Below are 14,933 nucleotides of genomic sequence, written 5' to 3' on the forward strand. Positions count from 1 at the left end.
CTCAGCAAATCTGCAAACCTGTTCCTGGGGGTCGGAGATTGGATCACCGTTTTTTCCTCTAATGATGGTAATAGGTGTGGCGCTGCAGGTTACTTTTTTGATGGAGTTAAATAGTGATTTGTGATCGCGGGCCACTGAGGCAGACTCCATCTCCTCAGCAACCCGCGACCACCACCCATCCTTACAGCGCCTTACGGCTCTCCGAACCTCCGAGCGAAGGCTGCGGTAAACCTCCTCATTCTCTGACGTGGGATGCTGTAGGCGATGAGAGTGGGCCTGTCGCTTTTTCTCAATTAACCTGAACACCTCCTCCGTCAGCCAGGGTTCCCGGGGAGGTCTGGACCGCGTACCCAAAGCAGCCATTGCAGCTGCATGAGTCACAGTCTTAAACCTCGCCCATTTACCCTCGACATCAGGTGGAGTGGGGGACGATGCCAACCCCAGCTGCAAGCGATGATGAAATTCTCGCTTGCAACTTTCATCAGCTAACTTAGACCAGGCCACTTTTGGTTGGAATGGGATCCTGGGTGTACACCCACCACCGGAGTGGAAGAATGGCAGGCGCATCTTACAGATGACTAGTCGATGGTCAGAGGGCAGATCAGCTCCACGGTAGGTCCTGGTGTCAAGGACATGGGCTCGCATCCGCTGGTCCGTCACTACGTAGTCCAGCAGATGTTCTTGCTTGGACCCGGCATGCATCCATGATGTTGTGTGGATGCGCCGATGCCGGAAGAGCGTGTTGGTAATTACAAGCCCATGGGCTGCACAGAAATCTAGCAGCCTCCTACCGTTGTTATTGAGCTGATCTGGCCCATGCCTTCCAATCACTCCAGACCAGGTGCCAGCATCATGACCAACTCGGGCATTGAAGTCACCCAACAAGATGACTCTGTCCCGAGTGGCCACTTTAGCCAGCACCTGTGACAGTAGGTCATAGAAAGCGTCTGACTCATCGGCTTTGCCTGCATCCCTCCACGGATGTTCGTCTTCGGTGGGGGCGTAAGTAACCACGACCACCACTCCTCGCCTCTGGTTGATGGGAAGGCGAGCCCAAAGTATCCTGGGGCTTACAGCTTCCCACACCTCACCGCCACGCTCCCACGCCCCCTTCATTCTTTTGTTCAGAAGAAGAGCCACACCCTGTTGTTTGGCAGTCTCCTGCCCCGAGTAGAGGACTGTCCACCCCTCATGGTGGCAGGAGCCAGAACCGGTCCACCGGACCTCCTGAATGCCACAGAGATCCAGGCGGTACCGGTCCAGCTCCCGACAGAGGAGTGGCAGCCTCTCCTCCGCAGTGAGCGTTCGAACATTCCACGTGGCCATCCGCAATGGTTTTTCGTTGTTACTGGAGGAGCCCCGAGGGTTAAAATTCAATCTCCTGGCTCCGCCAAATGGGGTTTGGCCAGGAGACGTCATAAAAGCCTGACCCCCCGGGGCCTCCGGCACAAGCTTATTAATTACAGGTTTATGTTTAAATCGTAGTTTAGTGGTGGTTAATTGAAGGTGGAGGGGTTACCAGCCCCTCGCACCCGTCCAGAGCCCCCGTTTAGCCACTGTGGTGGTCACAGACGCCATGAGGGGAGAGGCCAATGGGCATTGGCCCTCCCCCCACAGCACTGCCCACGACAGTGTTGCCCGTCCGGCACCGCGAGGAGGTAGGAGGTTGTTTGCCGGACAGACAGACACACACACAGACACACACACAGACAGACAGACAGATTTGCGATTTTATATATATAGATGGGGGGTAGAAGGAGAACACAGCACAGAAAATTGGTGAGAGATTAACCGTGGTCAATGAAGAAGAGCTGGGCCCTGTTAGTACTAGACTGAAATTGTGAACAGTCGGGGAGTTTTCCCACAGATATAGTGCAGTAGAAATGCCACAGCAGATAGGTACAGTAATCTCATACTAAAATGCAATGCAATGCATGTAAGACCATATAACTCGTGTTCAGGGAAGATCACAGGACTACCCATTCGTAATTTTCGTAAATTTGAACAGGACTACCCATTCGAAATTATGTAGCAAAGCCTTTGTATTGTGAGAGGATTGATTAATTGATTGATGTCCTTTATTTCAACAAGTGACAGCCAGTTTAGATCCATTACCTGTCTTGCAAAGGCAACCTGGGTTCCCTGAGTAATATACAACTTTTATAATCGTACCTTCCAGTTACGAATCGGTTTCCAATTTAGGATTTTGGCTGTGATACCATTATGCAGCGGTCTACTCGAATGAACAATAATTTTGCAGTCTTTAACCTCGGTTCTACAGCAGTGTGCAATTGTAAGTCCTGCACAAGAATGACCAGCCGCTGAGCAAATTAAACCATTGAATCCATGCAAAGCTGAACCCAGCGCTAAGCACACTGACCACTAAGCCACTCGACCACAAATTAATTGGATTACTTTTTGCGCCGATAAGGGTTTGGGGCATATAATTCCTCTTGCAAGGAGCACGGTGAGAACTTTGTACACATGTAAGGCGATTGCATGACAGTAATTTCTTCCTAGTGGATGGATTTATAGTCATTTTTCTGAGAGTGTATTCAGAGGGGCAGCCAGCAGAGGTTAGAGGAGGCACATTAGGCCCAAACCACCCGGACACTTTGACACGTCTTTGCCTGAACCACGCTCGTAAAATTCAAGAAACAAATAAGTTCGTAAAATGGGCATTTTAATGCTAAACGTCACGTAATATATGATCTTTAAAGAGCCCATCTCACTGTGAGTTATAGAAAACATAAATGCTTGCTATAAAGCCATCAACATGCAACCTTATAAAGGGACTTAATTTTAAAATGTTTACCAATTAGACGTTTTTTTATCCTTAGACTAAGCATAGAGCCTGAGTTGTTGCATTGAATTTTATTTTTAAATAGAGTTTTTATATTACTTCACATTTCTGGGGCCATGCTGTAAACATTTTTAATATCAAATTAAATGTGTGTTGTAGAATAATTACATTGAATTAATGCAGGATAGGGATTGTAAAACAATAATTGTTCCCGCACATTATTAGCTGCATTTTTAAACCCACGTTCAACGAAAGGAGTCAATCACGTCGAAGAGAGGTTCCATATTTGTGTTGGCGGAGAGTGGGCCAGAATCTTTCTCCAACGCACAGGGCCTGCTCCGATGTATTCATTCAGAGAGACGCACTCCTCGGGGCAGCGGGAGGATAAGTGCGTCGTTGAGATGTTTTACCCTCGTGGTGGTGAGGCCTATAGGAGGAGAAATGAAGCTGCAAGAAGAAAAATGAAACAGCAAGTGGACCTGCTGGAGGACTTGTGGGTCAGTGCGATGGCGTCAGTGCCCTGTACTCCTAGAAAAATGTTAACCCCAACTTTAAAAGAAAGTATTTATAGAACAGTGTTGGTTAGGCTATAAGTCAGTCATTTCCTTATTTAAATGAGCATTTGTGTGATGCTCATCTCCTGTTTTCGCCCTGAGCAAGTAGTGAAAATCCCACATTCCAAATTCATCTGTTGACTTCTCCACAGAGTGGTGCTCAGTGTATCGACCCCAATTGGATGACGGACTGAGTCAAACCCCAACCAGGATGTGAACCCGTAACCTTCTGATTGCGAGCATTGAGCCACCTTGCTGGATTTGGTGAGGGCGTATTGAGTAGAAACCAATAGACACGGAGGTAGACCAATATGCAGGTGGCGTTATTGTATCGGCAGTAATTAGGAAGCTGTGGAGATGGGCCCTGGGGGTGACCACTCGTTTGGCTAAGAATGAGAAAGGATGGAGGCAGAGTAATTAGTGTTGAGTCAATGGTTCATTTCTCTACACCGGTGGATAACTCACCGTTCAGTGAGACTCGATTAACAAGGAGACTCCGCCTGAATTATTACAATATGCTGTCACGTTTCAAAATAAACAAGCAGGCATGTTGTCTGCATATTTATTTTGCTATTTAGATTCTCCACGACGCTAATGATTATTTTGAGTCCTGACACATTTCAGGTTCATGACACTGACAGTAATAATAATAATGCACGGCCGTTTGTCAATCCACTGCTGAAAGAAAGTCTGGCCATGCCTTGATGGTGTTCATGGGGTTTGTTTGTACCCATACTTCACCACGCTGCTCAGTACGGGTTGGTGAAACCCGTCTGAGGTACCGTTTGCCGCCTAGATTATCTGTGGCCAGAAATCAAACTCAGGTTGCCAGGTTCACGGCACAGAGTGCTAACAAGTACACGCACCGCGCTCCCCATAATGACACTTATTGAAAAACGATTACGCTTTTTGGGGGGATTTTTATACGGGTGCACGTGTCCAGATGACACACTCCGCGACGCACAGATACGCGCACGAAAAAAACGGCAGCTTGTAGAAACGCTGTCAAGATCTCACAATGACTTCTGTCGCCCCGTAGGGAAATATTGGCACCATTTCCACGGGTAACGACATTTGAGTAAGCCTTCCGGGAGCAGCAAGCCCATCAGGATAGAGCGCCAGCCATGTATCTCTCATCAAAAAAAGACAATGTTTGATATTTTGCACGTAACGCTGTGAAATGTGTCTTTTTTTCGAGGCAAACTCATAGAAATAGTATCGATGGTTCAGAGTGTACAATTGATGCACTGAACTAAAAAAAACACGTAGATCCCCCGATTATCATAATTAGACTGTTGGGGCGAGTGCTGTTGGCCAGATACTTTGAAGGTCGGCACGGCACACGGGGAGGCGAGTGGCCAGTACCACGCCCGACGGCCTTTGCCTCCCTCGTGGTGATGTTTACACACCGTACCAGGTATTAATTTGAGGCTGAGTCGATCTAGGGAAGGGCCGGTTCAAATAATCATCACTGTTGTTGGCCATGAGCGGGTCCGTAGCGTAACCGCGCTAACCCTTATACTACCGCTCCCACACGATACATCCACACGCCCTCAAATTGAAGTCTGAATTAAATATGATAATTTAATTTCAGCATTGTGACTTGTAAACGAGTCCCAGAATTCTAGATTTGAAGCTTTCGTGACTGCAAGGATTCATATTCTTGATGCAGCTAATCTGGCTGTGACGGTCCCACCTGATGACGGAGACTTGTGTTGCCTCCGAAACGTCGTGATCTTTATTTTATTTTTATTAATTTTGATGTTTTACCTACGTGACTTTACCGAAAAAACCTAAGAATATGAGTCCCAGAATCTTCTTGGTTCTTTCGGTAAAGTCACGTAGAATGGAAATAATAAAATAATTAAAAGAAAACATAATAAAATAATTCTCACGACGTTTCGGCCACAACGCAAGCAGCCGTCCTCAAGTGAAGAACAGGTCTGTCAGAAAGACGCTGTCTGTGGCCGAAACGTCGTGAGAATTATTTTATTATGTTTTCTTTTTATTATTTTATTATTTCCATTCTACGTGACTTTACCGAAAGAACCAAGAAGATGAATCCCTGCAGTCACGAAAGCTTTAAATGGAAAGAGTCCCAGAATACCTATTGTTTTGCTGATGGGAAGGCGTGGCTGTTTTGATGCGGAGAGGTTAATGACAAGTCACTGTTTCACGCGTTTGAACTCATTCGAGACGTTGAACGCCTTGACACGGTCGGGCGTTTATTGTCATGTTCGGTAAAGGTGCAACCCTCCAATTCCTAGCTCGCACCACCTGGTGTGGACGGAAGGGACTCCTTCACAGGAAAGTTCTCGATCGAGTCTTCCACGCCGACCAGGCGTGTTGGAAGAGGTAGGAGTAGCCACACTTAACCACAAACACAACTCGACCTGCCGGTTGACTGGTACCCATTTAGACTGTCAGACAGAGGCTAGAATTGCAAGTCCGGGTTACTAAGCGCCACGCAATGTCAGCTCCCTCTCCTTCACGTTGTTGAGTCTCAACAATCTAGTTCTGTGATTCGGCACACATTTCGAATGCGTAAGAGCGGCGTTCGGTTGTTCCCAAGTGGTGAGTGTGTGAGTACGTGTTACGCCGTGTTCACCTTGTGCACAATAGGCAGAAAGGCATTTGTAGTGTGGCTCCTGCGAGCGGTTGTGGTGCCTTGTTTTCGTGCGTCATGCACGCTTGGTTTCGTGTCGACAGCACAGCTGTATATGTTTTTGTCGTGCATAATTTATGATGTCCGCTCAGTTTTTTTGATCACTGATCAGCGTAATTAGTCATAGTTTTTAAAGAAACGCATTTTCTTTGAAGCTAATAAAAAAAGTAAAAACGTAGCCGTTATCGTTATCTTTTTGAGTTTTTCAAAACATAAAATTTACCTCTCCATGAAAGGATTTAAATTTGCAAAAATGATAAATGATCAATAACGCTTTGAAGCCGATTTTAAGCAGGGATGACCAATCCGGTAAACAGTATGTGTGTTCTTTCCGTCGTATCTTCTGTCTGGAATGGCCCCATAGCTCAACATTGACATTGAGTCTCACCAAAACTGGGTTGGAAAGCAGAGATAACGTATCCAGACAATCGGGTAGCCCGCAAGTTGTTTTTATAGGAAGGAATAATAGACTTTTCTGCCCTACACACCATGATAAACTGATACCGAGTAGCAGAATGAATCATGGCGCCAGAGTGCAGGTGGCGTTTCTGATTTATCACCAATATCTGGTGACTGTGGCACTGCCGCGTCTCTGTCGCTTAGCGTTTTAATGGCAAACATGTTTAACGGCAGCTAATGCTAATGAGACAGCCTCCCTTCCCCTTAACCTCGCAGCCCCTTTAGTTTGGCGAATGCAGTTTGGACTAACACGTGCCGGTGGATTATTGATCATCGACAATTGTGACGGGCGACGCTTTTAATGCACCGGCGCTGGACAAGTCGCCAAGTGCGGCTCCTGCCGTGAAGCTGGAGAAGAAACGGGACACGAATCCGCTGCCTCTGCATCCCGGTGATCCAATTAAAACAACGCGCCGCGTGTCGCGTGCGAACGGGAAACAACCCCAAGGCGCAGGAAGAGTTTCGAGCCGTCGGTCCCCGAACCAGAGCCGCCAGGCCCCCATCCCCCCCCCTTGCTTAGCCCGGGCGGCTCCCTCGAATTCGTTCTCGGGTCGTGCACGCGAGTCGCTCTCGCGTTTTTTGGGATGTCCTGACGTTTCGCTTCACGTGCCGGGCCGATGAGCGCCGCCTTCAGTTCTAGATTTGAAGCTTTCGTGACTGCAAGGATTCATATTCTCAGGTTTTTTCGGTAAAGTCACTTGATACAGCTATCGTGCTGTGTGTGACTGTTCCACCTGAAGACGGAAGCTTGTGTTGCCTCCGAAACGTCGTGATTTTATTTTATTTTTATTTTACTTTTATTAATTGTAATTTTTTACCTACGTGACTTTACCGAAAAAACCTAAGAATATGCCGCCTTCAGTCTCAGTGTCCTCCAACCCCCGCGCCCTCCGACCCCCCCCCCCCCGCCGCCACCGTACGGCAGAGTTCACCAAGAAGCTCTCCCCCAGCGCGTAGAGAATTCTCAACGTCGGAAACGTCGATGCCGCCGCGAACGGCACTCGGTTTTACTTGCAGCACGACCCCAGCAGCGGCAGCAGCACCAGCAACATCAACAACAAAACCCCTACGCAGAGAGGGATGCGCTTCTTAATGCTTTGCGCGCACGCGCGCTTAGCGAACGCTGGCTGGAATGATGGTGACCGTGGCCTGTGGCAGCAGCAGCAGCAGTCGCGTGCTGCTTGCTGCTGCTGTGTAAAGTGGAGATCGGCGCCCGCTCGCTTGGTGACGGGATATTTTGTCACACGGCAGTGTAATTGATGTGCTTCCTGCAAGGCAAGAATGCTTTGAAGGATTTGTGGAGCAATAACATCAAGAGTCAAACCAATGCACAGCAGCTGTAGGCATCTGTGTAAGCCTTCATGTGAGAAATGCACCTTTTGCTTCCATTCTCTCAAGGGAGCTATTTAAAGTTGTTGATGAATTCCGCAAGTGATCTTGCATAAAAACAATCGTTTTATCGATTCCCCGTGCCCCCCACCTCCTCCTCCCCACCACATTCAACCAAGGCTTCGGTAAGAAATGGGAGCATGTTTATTTAAGCAGCGAGTAACAGCCACATACATTCGACAACGTTGGGTAGTAAACAAAATCAACCTAAACTTTACTTGTCAAAAAAAAAACCGTATGGCTAAAGACTTACACAGCACACCTTTAAATAAAAAGTGCGAGTATTCACGTTGCAAAACATCATGCATTGTGTAGTAGTATTCCGCACGTGTTAACAAGAACCCAACAGAGACCAGCTTGATTTAGTTTAATGAGTTACAGTCTGACATTCATTAGGCTGAAAACCCTTTTGAAGTTGGTGTTTGTATAAGGGCCGTGTGGCCAGCTCCATACCAAGACTTTAATGAAGCCCCAGGTGAAAGATAGACCCACCACGCACATTACGCTCTGCTATACCGTCTTCCTGTTTGCGCTGTTACTCAAATCAAAGCAGCTCATTACTTTTCTCGGGATTTTTTTTTCTTCTCGTGCTTTTAGGTCGTTTTACAACAAAAAAAACATCTTGTCTCTGAGTTTGACATTAGGTGCAATTTGCATTAAATTCAGGCCTTTTTATTTTCTAAGAGCATGACTTGTTTATTTCTTTTTTTACAATTTTAATGGCTTGTAAAAGTTATAAGGACGTATTACTGTGACCCGGACATTTTAAGTATATTTAAAACAGCCAACACCAAAAGAACAATAAAACCCTTCGGCAATGCAGATCATAACATCATAAGCAACATGATAACCAAAACCAGATCCTTGTTTAAAATGTTTTTTAAATATATGAAACATACCAGATATATTTAAATAGATTTTAATGCCAATTCATTACTAAAATATGCGTCTTAACGCAACTGGGCAAAAGCAGTCACCAGATTTTGTTTTTCAGTGAAAAAAAACACATTGTGCCTGCTTCTTGTTAAATGTATCCAGCATTTTCGGTGGAATCGACAGCAGCACACCTACACGTATAAATCAGCAGTAACAAAAAAAAATCAGTGCATTACTTAATGCTGCATTGCTCCAATCATTTACCATTAGACCCAGACAGTCAGCACTGATTACGTAAGGCAACCTGATCCGACTGCATCACTGGAATCTGGGCTGTTGCAGAGGTATGTTCCACCGACCTTGAGCACAAAGTTTCTGCGAAAGTTTTAATGAGCTGAAATATTGAAGTGAGTATTTTGCAAGTCAATTGAGCATACCCAATCACGGACCCTGCTGCCTTAATTACTGACTTAGCCGACATCATGTGGAACAGCTTTTTGTGTGTTGTTGAGGGCACTAAGGTCAAGGTTTGGGCAGAGTGCAAAACCCATACCAATGCGCCCAACAATAATCGGCCAGGGTGCGCTCCAGTGAAAACTCTACGAAACAATAACTTTATATTGCGTCAACCTTGTGTCTCCTACCATTCTGTCGTTTAACCTTTGTTGCAGAAGTATTTAATGTACAAAAGTGCATTATTTATGTTGGGTTTTATTTTTTCTCCCGTATGCTTTTAACCCAAAAGGCTGCTGTATTTTTTATTGGTTTTGAACGATCGTCGCAACGGTGGTGTTGCTCCCTTACACGCTGGCCTCACTGTTAATGTATTATTTAATAACCCCCACCCCCTCGCCACTGCAACACTGAATTTGAACTTCAAGTGAATATTTTGATGCATTCGTGAATACATTAGCTCTGTCCATCTCTCCGTAGGGGGGAATAACTCATTATCGTACAGACAATATAATATAAACTAAACTTGAGTGTAAAAATTGTGTTTCCTCTAAGGAACATCAATCAATCCAAATGTATCCTGCGCCAACTACCATCTCTACAGTATCTCTCCGGCTTCCATCATTGGCTGAGTAGCCTAACGGTGTGTGGCGAGCTGTTGAAGTCTCCCATTTGCATAGCCGGGTAAGTGGCTGCTGCCAGAGGTGGTGATGGTCATTTCTTATACTGGTAGAAGCCTCATGGTTACACCAGCCCACAGTGGATTATTGTGTCCGTCGTGCAGGGAGGGGCTGGGTGGGGAGGGAAGGGCTGGGTGGGGAGGGGAGGGTGGGGAGGGGCTGGGTGGGGAGGGTGGGGCTGGGTGAGGAGGGGAGGGTGGGGTGGGTGGGGAGGGTGGGGCTGGGTGGGGGGTGGGAAGGGTGGGGCTGGGTGGGGATGGGATGGTCACCTCGTGGTGCCCTTATAAAACTCAACGTTTAACCTACTCACGCCGGCTTGTGCCCGCCCTCACAGTCGGCTATATTTGCGGTATACACCACGCCGCCGTTGACCCTGGCCATTGACCGAGCAACCCAACGTTCCTACCAGCTCACTCCGCAGGAATGTGTTTCAGGGCCTTGTACACCTTGATGACCATCACACGACCGACTGACGGTTATTGTCGATGTGTCGTCACTTCTGGTGGTCGGACTCGAAAGCATGGTCCGCGAGGCCTTGCTCCATGAAGGTGGCGAGGGCCATGTTTAGGGTGTGTAGATAGCAGCAACAAAGAAAAGTAATAATTTGTTCTGTAACTTGCCATCTGCATACTGTCATCAATGTGTGTCTCCTGCAAGGCGACATCGTCGCTGTTGTTTTCCTTTTGGGTGTCTGGCCATGAAGTCACAGTTAAGTCTTGAGAGTCCAATGTTGAGTTGGTTCGCTCGCAGACCTCGTCCGATCTGTTTCTGGCCCTTGATGGACCTTTTCCCCCAGCATTTGGTTTTAGTGATCACATCTGGATTCGAAATACTCATGTCCATTTCGCCTCGATGATGGTATTAGTTGTGTTTATGGTAATACGAACACACATAACAGGTGGGCAGTGAGAAGGCAAGAAATATATGATCCCCATCCTCAGAGAGAAGTGGAGAGGACATTTTAAGGCAATGCCAGTGCAGGAAATCTTCAGGCCCCAACGGCCTACAAACAAGATGAATACGATCCTAAACGAATCAAGCAGGTTGCCTCTTGTAGCGTGTCATTTTCTAACTGATAAAAACTGACGAAGCTCGCCACTGGTTTTACACGTGTACAAATGCGTATCAAAACAATTATGAGCATAGTTTTTTGGAGGATTTAAATAGCAAACAAATACGCAGACAATGTGTCTGACAGATGTATCAAAGAGACGTTGTCTGCTTATTGATTATATATATACAAATGCAAATGTACACATGATTTTCCGAACTTCATTTCATATTGTGTCATTACAATTAAAGATAGTTAAGGTTTTGGCAATTAAATTAGCTAATAAATACTAGATTTCGATCAATGTACAGTAATGTTAGGCTTAGCTTGAACCCCATTAAAATTGACTCATCACATAATATAAAGTCATTGGTGCTGTGGGTAGCTATATAAAATAATAAATAAGCCTCTGATTTGTTAAAAAAAAACATCTGTTTTCAAAGTTGTTACTATCCCTGCAATATAGCGAATTATGATAACCAGGATTGTGGGAAATATTGATATAGTTAATGCCAAAGAGTCCAGTACGGTCTATGAAATATCTTACATACGTGAAAGTTGTAGCAGATCTAACATGATAGGTTTTTTTCTACTGAATTCGCGTTGGGGTCCCATCCCATCTGTTGTCATTAAAACACCTTCCTCAAACAATGATGCCGCTGAATAAATGCAGTTTTGTTCTGTTTCATATGCATTGTTCCTCTAACTGCGATGTGTGAGCAGGTGTGGTGATTAGGGTATTGAAACGAAAGTGTTTGTCTGCAAAATGCATATGAGTAACAACCCAGCCTCCAGCGAGGCCACTGATAATTGTTATTTTTAAGCTTTGTGTTTACCCAGCAAGGTCTCATTGTCAAAACTGCTTTTCAGGATGGTCCTGCCAAGCTATATTTTTTTTGTAAAAGGGGTCAATGTTGTTACGTGTAATCCCAATTGAGTAATTTTGCAGGTAGTGCTTTCAGCATAGGGATATTTGGGTGATACCAGTTACATTGTATATATGTTTTAGCTCTGGGAGGCAACTGCAGTGCTCAGAGGGAACTACAGTAACCCATGCAGAGAACATACAAACGCAACACAGAAAGGAATCCGAGTCGGGAATGGAACCCGGGCACTTCTTGCTGTAAGGCATAGGCGTGACCCCCCTGCCCACCCATGGTCACACAGTTTGCATTGCATAGTATCTTATTGTTGCCCTTTGAGCTCAATGCATTCCCGATTCCTCAAAAACATCTAAAGCAAACGATGCTAAAGTGGTGCTCTCCAATCAGCAATATTGTAAATCAATGCACGCAAAGCCTCTTTTTTAATGTTTATATAAAGATGTTAGGATGATTGACCTCATTTGCCTCATTAGTTCTGTCTTCATCTTGGCTTCAATCGCAGATGCGTGTGTTTTGGCTGCGAAGCATATCTTAAAAGGCTTGTTTTGCTTTCCCTCCTCGTGGCTGACCAAACACCTCGCTGCCCAAAACTTCCCACTGGATCCCTGTCAAGCTGCGGTGCAGACTCAACACTGTCTGGTTTAAGCTGCGCTGCGATGTCTGACCCAAATGAGTTGTTTAAATATGTACCCACCCATCCTCCCATGAAGTCCGTGACATCACAAGTACGCGTGTCTATCAAACTGCCTTTAAATTTCGATTTAAAGCTTCTTTCGTGACTGCAGGGATTCATCTTTTTGGTTCTTTCGGTAAAGTCACGTAGAAGGGAAATAATAAAATAATAAAAATAAAACATAATAAAATAATTATATTTAAAGCTTTCGTGACTGCAGGGATTCATCTTCTTGGTTCTTTCGGTAAAGTCACGTAGAAGGGAAATAATAAAATAATAAAAATAAAACAATAATACAATTCTCACGACGTTTCGGCCACAACGCAAGCAGCCGTCCTCAGGTGAAGAACAGGTCTGTCGGAAAGACAGCGTCTGAATGAAACGTCGTGAGAATTATTTTATTATTTTTATCTTTATTATTTTATTATTTCCCTTCTACGTGACTTTACCGAAAGAACCAAGAAGACAACTGCCTTTAGTTTAAATCTTACTTTTTTTGTTAAATTATATTTACCCATTTTTTAAAACAATTTTAGGTGTTTTGTCTTATTTTCGGGGAAAGGATAAATTTTGAAGGAATTTTCTGTTTTTTTCCCGGCAGTCCCAAGTTTGGAAAAAAATTAAAACACATCATATATGCAGCAATATATCTCGGTACCGCATGTCACATAGAAGGGCAATATTTAGTTTCACGGACAAATGATACAAGACTGTGCGTAAACATAGTGGAACACGGTTATTAGTGTGCTGTTTTGGCAATCAAATGTAAATTTCAAACAGTTAAACTGATTTCATCAGGATCTTTGCATGGCATGTTTGACATTTAGTAAGATCGAGCAAGTTAGAATATTGCCCGCAGTCAAGCCGGTAGAAATCCTATTCTCAGTGTTTAAATAACACGCCAGGCTGAAACAACTCCGAGTGAGCAATGATGCAACTGGGCTAAGCCCCTACAAGGGACATGCGGGTTGTGGCTACGTTTTGGAACCACAATCTTACCTTACCAAATGGACACATTTTTGCGTGGCTTGTGAATGTGAAAAGCATAATCTGCGGTTAAAAAAATCATTTTTAAAGTGGTCCACCTCATTTCTTACGACCAACGTGTTTTGATACGAACGAACCCGTTGCTTTAATGGACGCAAGCAAGCACTATCTACATGTAAACACCGCGATATATTTAATACTTACAGGACGTTGATATGAACGAGGAAAGCTATTAAAGCCAGCTCTTATGTATATATATCAAACAGCCCACGCTCCGTTCGAGTGCTATTGCGAGGATTGTTTATGCCCATAAATGGTGTGCTGTTTCACCAGGGTGACCTCTTACCCAAAATACGTGTGCAGAGTACAAGAGGAGTGGATTGGCCACCCAAACCAAGTTGGCCACCCAAACTGTCAGATGGTTGTGAGTGCCAAACTAAAAAAATACTTATTTTTTCTGATTAGATGTAGTAGCAAAGACAGCCCCGCTGCGACCACGCCACCATGAACAGGGGGTCACGGTGGAAGAAAAAAAGTGACTTGTCAGAAACTTTTGACAACTATATATAGTGTGAGCTTGTTCCAGTCTGGTTCCGTACTATAAACACAAATAAGCATGAAACCTTAATGGTATACCTGGTCTCTTGGGTCTGTCGTTTTCTAAACAGTGGCTAATGTGAATAGACATGTTGTAAATAATTACAGGAGTGATATTAAAGCAAGTGCGGGTTTTATATATATTTTTAGTATGTAATTCATATATGGTAAAAGTCCCTTTTATGTCGTGCCTACCATTGCCCTCGGGCCCTGCCTCTCTACATTTAGGGGCTGAAATAAAATAAATAAAATAGTGAACGTAAATTTGATGTTTATCGCTTCATGATTTGACTTGCGGCATACCAGTGATGAATTTATATGGGAAATGTGGAAGGCGGGGCCGGAGGGGAGTGAGGCTATATGATGGTAAATTCCATTGATGTGCCATACTGGCCAGGGTAATGCATGTGAAGCACATTAATTGTGGATTGTGCCATGTATGCCAGCAGCGTTGGCCTCCGTCCAACCGCCTGTATCCACCGAAGCAACACGTTGTAATTGAGGGTCACTAACGTGCGCATTTAAGGGGTGATCGTCTCTGTGTGGTGGCCTTAAATAGACAGAGGGGGGGGGGGCGGAGGCAGAGAGAGGGAGGAGGGTTAGAGAAAAATGTAGCATATCAATTGATATGCTAATTTTTTCTCTAACCCTCCTCCCTCTCTCTGCCTCCGCCCCCCCCTCTGTCTATTTAAGGCCACCACACAGAGACGATCACCCCTCTCTGTTACCTGTGTTGCTCTCGCTATGTATCTTGGTGATATCTGTCTGCTAATATGTCTGTCTATAGTTTTCTGGTTAGATTTTATGTCGCTATTTCATTATACCTGATGATGATTGCTTGTATTGCAATCGAAACGTCGTA

This window comes from Lampetra fluviatilis, chromosome 20 (genome assembly GCF_964198595.1).
Source record: "Lampetra fluviatilis chromosome 20, kcLamFluv1.1, whole genome shotgun sequence".
Lineage (NCBI taxonomy): Eukaryota > Metazoa > Chordata > Hyperoartia > Petromyzontiformes > Petromyzontidae > Lampetra > Lampetra fluviatilis.